The sequence below is a fragment of the Chaetura pelagica genome, unplaced genomic scaffold (genome assembly GCF_000747805.2).
Source record: "Chaetura pelagica isolate M959 unplaced genomic scaffold, ChaPel_1.0 scaffold139, whole genome shotgun sequence".
Taxonomy (NCBI): Eukaryota; Metazoa; Chordata; class Aves; order Apodiformes; family Apodidae; genus Chaetura; species Chaetura pelagica.
Window position 1 is genome coordinate 590,930 of NW_009970717.1, and position 6,581 is coordinate 597,510.

The following is a 6,581-nucleotide window of genomic DNA, read 5'->3' on the forward strand; positions in this document are numbered from 1 at the left end:
TTGGGGCAGAAGTAGGCCAGTATGTGATGTCAGGGGCTAGGAGAGCAAGAATGTGTCACAGCAGTTTAGAGGCATCTCCATCCTCTGGTATTTCTTTTATGTGTTTATTCACTGTTCATTCAGGGAATTAGTGTTTCTTTGCTTTTCAAGTGGTCTTACTGAAACTAGAGAGAACTCTGTTGGAACCTGAGGCAGGCACCAGTCACTGTAACTGAGTACTAAATTAGAAATGACATTTTTGTATTTTTAAAGATCATAATTTAAGTAAAATTTAATTTTAATTACAAATACTTAGAAGGAAATAAAATTCTTTGTAGCTTCCTCTTTATAAAAATTGCTTGTTCCTTTGCTCCCTTCAGAAATGTTTTGATGGCCATACGTACTTTGAAGCATGCACTAAAACCAAAGTTTCTGTGTCAAATACCCAGAATGATACCAGGTGTCTTACCTGCTGCAGCTTTGTAATGATAGATCAGCAGTGTTCAGTGTGAGTAGAGTGCACTGAATCCTGGTTGCAGCAATATGTCTTTTTTTTGTATTCTCATCTTCATAGTAATGTGAAGGTTGAAGAATTGTTTGCTTTCTCCCTACCCTCTTCCTCCCTTCTGTTTTCAGGGACTTTAATGATTATACCACTTCTGGTATGCCCTGAAGGATCCTGAGGCTTTACAGCTCCTGTTGGCTGCAGTAGGAAGCACTGTGCACTTGGTAACTGTCAGTCTGCTATTTTATTATGAAATAAAATCTGCTTCACACATTTGCCTGTAAATCTGCTACCTCACTGCAGATGTATAAATCAGGTTGGGATTGTTGTTGTTTTGGGTTTTTTTAAGAGGATGCTATTTTGTTTGCTTTTTTATTTTAAGAACTGAAATAGTTCAGTGCCATTTTCAAAGCTGACAGTCTGGATTGTACAACACTTAATGTAAACTGATGCCTTTTTGGGTTTTAGAGTTTAACTAAAAGCAACCAAGTTAATTACTTGGAAGAAGGATGCAATTCCCCTAAACACAGTGACAAACTAAAATGCTTTATATAGGCATTAACAAAGAATTTTATGTTGCTGCCCTGTAAATACCCTAGTGCTCTGAAGCCTGTTTATTGCTGTAGGATTTCAAGTTGCCCAGAGTTATTAAGTTAACTTAAGGAATTGAGGTGAACTTTGGCATTGGTGGACAGCTGAGCTCAGGTCCACAGAACCCTCCTGGCTGTAAAGGCAAACAGGCTTTTGCAGTGAGCAGTTAAGTTTACATCAAAGTGTCAAAGATGTTTTTCTTTTAAATGCGCTGGATCTTTTACAAGGACTCCCTTGGGAGTTAAAAAGAACAAGAAATAGGAGTTTGGCTTAACTGAAATGTAACATGGAAAAATGAAACTAAAGTGATTTTTTTTTTTTTCCCTTTTCATTCGCAAACTGGTTTCATACTGTGCATTCCAGAGGCAGAAGATTCAAACTCCTTAAGGGCATTTAATAGCAGGAAGAGCTTGTGGCAAAATGCATAACAAGTAAGAGTCATAGTTACATAAAATAAATAGTACTCTTTTTTTTTTCAAGTGCTTTTTTGATCAGAATTAATTTCATCAAAGGAAATGTAGTTTTGAAAGAGACCTTGCTTGCATAGCATTTGTAAACATTTTAGGTACATTCCACCTTTGCAAGGCCACCATACACTATAGTCATTACACTTCCAGGGTTGTTTGCATCTAAGGCTACAGGTTTAAGTAAGGTCTTCTTTAAGTAAGGTGTTTTGTAATTTTAAATACATAGATTGTATGTATAAAGTAGTTAATTATAATTGGGAGGAAGATTGTATTTTAAGGTTAATATTGTGCAGATATGAAGGACCTTAGAACTAAACATATATTTAATTATTTTACAGAAATTTATTTCTGTAATAAAATAATGTTGATTATACTATGCCTTAAACTATCACCACTGTAAGGCTCTTCAAGTTGAAATACATACATCAGAATACTGCTATATTTTGAGAATAACTCTGAACAGCTAACACTGTATTTATTTTAAGATGTGTAACTTCACATAAGTTCTTACATATATCATACATTTTGTCTGCTGATCCACTTGGTAGCTCAGTGGAAATTTCATTGACAAGGTCTTATTTTTAGAAACTTAAAAAATCCATGATAATGAAAATCTGCTGCTCGAAGTGCACAGAAATGTTCACAGCCCTCACTACTGCAATTTATAGCCTTGCATCAAGAGATATAAGTCAGGTGCTCTTTGTATGCACCTGACTTTTGTATTCTGCAAGACTATATTCTCTCTTAGCTCCCCAAGCTCATTCCTTAGAGGGAAGAGTCACAAATTTACTGTTAATTTTACAGAAGAAATCTCCCTGCCCTGTGAGCACAAACAAGTGCATTGCAATGTCCTGGAATGTTAATGCCTGAAGAAACCACAGTCTGCCTTAGTCTATATCTGCCCTTCCTCCAGCTCTTGTAAGCCTTAAGCAGTGAATCAACCATCCTCAAAGATGCCTAAATTTTGTTTCATGTAAGCTGCTTCCTTGTATCCAGAACTTCTTAAAAAAATAAAGGGGGAAGGGGGAAACTCGTATGCCAGATGTGAACAGTAAGATTTCATTGTTGCATTTTTTTGTTCAGTGGAAACCATCACATTTTAATGACTAACCAATCTAAAGTTAATCAACTAACAAACTTGTTAAATTTGTTGTTATTTTAATAATGCTTTTCTGCACTCTTTGTAGACAGAAAGGAAACAAAGTATTTAAGATAGCTTTTTAAGATACAAAACTCCCCTGTTGCAGCACCCAAAAAAACCCTCTCAAAAATATCTCTGAAGAGAAAACAAAACCTACACTGTTCTGAGAAGAATGCAGGCTCATAGGCAGGATTAAGGGAAAAGTGATCCCCTTACGTTTTCTTTTACTGCTATTAAAATATGGGCAATATTTCTGTTTGAAATTCTGGCACCTTCTAGCTTGTATATGATTCTGTAACATCCCTAAATGTACTTGTTTTCCTTTTCTGTTCACTGTTTCGGGGTTTGTTTTGTTTTGTAGTTGTTTTTTAAATTTTATTTACATGTTGTATATATACATTTAGATGCAACATTTTACCATAATGTGTACAGATACATAGTTCAGGTGTGGCATCATGGTTGCCAGTGTCTGCTGGTTCCTGGACAACAATACTAAGCAAGTAAGATGCTGGGCATCATGATACTTTGCTCATGCTTTGGATTTCTTAATTTTTAATAAAATTTCACATGCCCAGAGACTGGGTTTCTGACTGTCACTCTTAACACCAAAGATCAAGCTTGCTTAAATTGTACTCCCACAGCCTGCATATAGCAACTCATGGCTCAATGTGTTGACATTGATACAAACGTTTGGTTTGGGTGAGTGGTGGATTTTGTTTGTTTGGGGTTTTTTATTATTTTCATTTTCTGATAGCTGAAGCTGTGGAGTTGCATAACTTTTTTAGATAGTACATGTGAACTCTTAACACTAGCAATTCAGTGTTGTGTACAGCTGCCTTTAAAAGCCATGTATGCATATACCCACATAGTTAAGAGAAACCCTGAACTACTTCAGGTATTTAAAAAAATTATTTCTGAACTGCAGCCTCTCCTCATCACTGAGAGCAGTGCTTGTGTTGCTAATGCAAGGTTTTTCCTTTTCCATGTGTCCAAATGCAGAAGTTCCTTGCTGAAGTTAGAGCACCAGTGAGAATTGTCTAGGAATGAGGAAGAGAGTTCAAAAAGCCAGAGGCTTTGTCTGTATTTACAGCTGGAGGTGGAGATGGTGACGCAGGCAAGTGCATCCTCAGACAGGGCACACCCATTTGAACGATAAAGTTTTAGAAAAAGATTAATTCCAGCAAGGTTCACCCTTCTTTCTCTTTTTTTTCCCCTTCATTTATGGCATGTACTTCAGTAGCTCTCATAAAACTCAGCCTCTGAATAATTGCAAATTTCTTGTCATTACAGTGCTTGGTACAAAGGGGCTGGAAAGCAAAGGGGCTTTGTTTTCTAGGTTTCAAGGATTCACAATTGAGAGAGTGAAACATAAGAAATACCTTGACAAAGGTCTCTGAAAATGAAGTGTGGGACAGCATATTTGTTGGGGTTTGTTTGCTTGTTTGTTTGCTTTCCCCCAAAAGATAAGTCATTTTATTTAGCTTCAGCCTTTGGTGTGAAGAGGCTTGTTTGCTTTCAAAGCATTAGCTTGTTCACAGAGAAGTGATGGCAGGGGTTTCTCTCCTGGCCTTCCCAGCCCACAGCAGCTCTTCACCAGGCAATGGTGGAGCCACCAGCTCTCATCCCACAGTTGAAGGCTGAATCAGGGTTGTGCTTTCAGAAGTGATTGAGCATGGCTAATGAAATCTTGTCTGCATATTTTTGGATATATTTTCTGTAAAGATGCTGCCAACTCAAATGTACTTTTAAATACACAGTGACTCATTAATCCTTTCTGAGTTGAATGAAAGCTCTGGCCTGATATAAGTCTCTTTGCTTGACCCTGCTGAGATCAATCTCTTCTGGTTTATGCAGTAACATAAACTGAAAGCAACAAATTTCTTAGTAAGTTGATAAAAACACTTGAAGAGTGTCTGGGACAGCAGCAGCAACTCTGCCTCATTCTCCCTGTTTCCCACTGGTGCCCACTCAGCTCCTCTTTTCTATGGGATGCCATCTGTTTGGGAGGTGGCCTGTTGGCCGAGTCTCCATTTTGCACAGCGTGTAGCACAGGGACATCCTGATCTCTTGCTCCGTCTCTCGATACTGTGATAATGCAGGTAAGTGTAAGCCAGCACCTCTTTCGTTGACTTTGCAGGCTGGAAAGCTGACTTACAGGTGGTGCTCTTGGTAAAATTCTCATCATCTTGTTTTCCTTCTGAAATTCACTGAATGCTGTATTTTTCCAGTGCTAAAAGAATAAACAGCACAGAGTATTTTGCTGCATAAATAAATAGCATGTAATATATATTCTTACACAGAATTGCATTGTTTTTAAACCTTTGTGTGAACACCTTTATTTTGGAAACAACTTGCTTTTCTGTATCAAGTATCACAATATTCTTGACATGTTTGTAGTGTCATCTGTCTTGGGGTTTTCCTGTTGCTCAGTCGGCTTCAAAATGCCAGCTATTTTGTCTCCTTTGTGCCTGTTGCTTCACTTAAAAAAAAATATTTTTAAATCACACACAGGGTTGAGCATGCTGCTAAATTTCACTTAGCATATGGATTTCTCTTTCTAGTTGTGTACATAGATTTCTATGGGTAGAAATTGTACATGTTAGGAACCTGCTTTTGCATTGTCTTTTAAAAATAATACATGTGATGTTGGGAGCACAGATGAAGCTGTTCCTGAAAAGGATATAGGACATCATGAAACAGGTTTTTGGGTTTGGTATGTAATTTGAAGATGAGCTCTACTAAACCATCCTGTTCTAAATTCAGCCTTCAGATTTAAGGCCAAATGTTGATTGTTTTGAAGCAAGTATAATCATGAAAAATTTGAGCCAAACTCAATTAACAACTACAAGGCAATTGGTCCTTTAATTTTGCTTTTGTTTTCCTTAAACAATAGTCAATGAAGGCCTTGGTAGAAGTTGTTGTTGTTGTTATTACTGAAAAAACTAATCTGCTGGAAGTTACACCACAGAAAGTTGATTTTCAACTATGGAAAATAAGACAACCATGAGAGCCTCAGACATGGGGTAAGTGCTCAGGTTGTGCTTCACCAGTAGAAACACAGGGGAGATGTGCTGTGAATGGAGGAAAAAAAAATAAAAAAGGTAAGCTGAATATATATTCTTTTAACAAATTTTATATAGTCATAACATTATTTAAAATGTGGAGTATCTCTTTACATTATGCATATGTACATACAAAGCCACACCTTTTTTTTAGCTAAATGTATATTTTTATCTCTTATGATTAGGAGCTTTATACAAAGAAGAGTGCAAGTTCTGTTTAGTATCTACCATCTGGAATTCAGTGAGAGATGGATAGGTATTTAAAAATAAAAATGCTTCTGAATCATTAATTGTGTTGGAAAGATAAGTTCCTTGAACTTGCCCCTTATTTTGAGTCTATTCTCAAACCTTTTTAGAGTGTGTGGTACTTGACAAACTAAGAGATAATGAATCCTTAATTTTTGTACCAGGGCCTGTAATAGATAGATGCTTTTAAAATTAAATTCACATGGCTGTTACCAAGACTACTGAACATGATAATTTTTGTTTTCAAAAGCTGCAAAAGAATACTAGTGATTCAAAATACTGCTCAGAGCTGTTCTCACATTTTGCATTTTCAAAAGATTCTTTGGTGTGAAAGTGGCCATATTGCTACAGCAGCAAATCTCTGTATGTTAAATACATGAACTACTTTTTTTTTTTTTTTCCTAGGGCTTGCTGCAAATAAAATATGCAAAGCACTTTCTAAGAGCATCTGGTGTGAGAACGATTTATGCTTGTTAGTTGGCTGAGCACGGCTGAAATGGGGAATTTGACTGTGAAGCGATGTGACATCATCTGACACTTCAGTAACAAGGAGAACCACTGGGCTCTGTTCCTGTGTTTCCCTGAAGTTT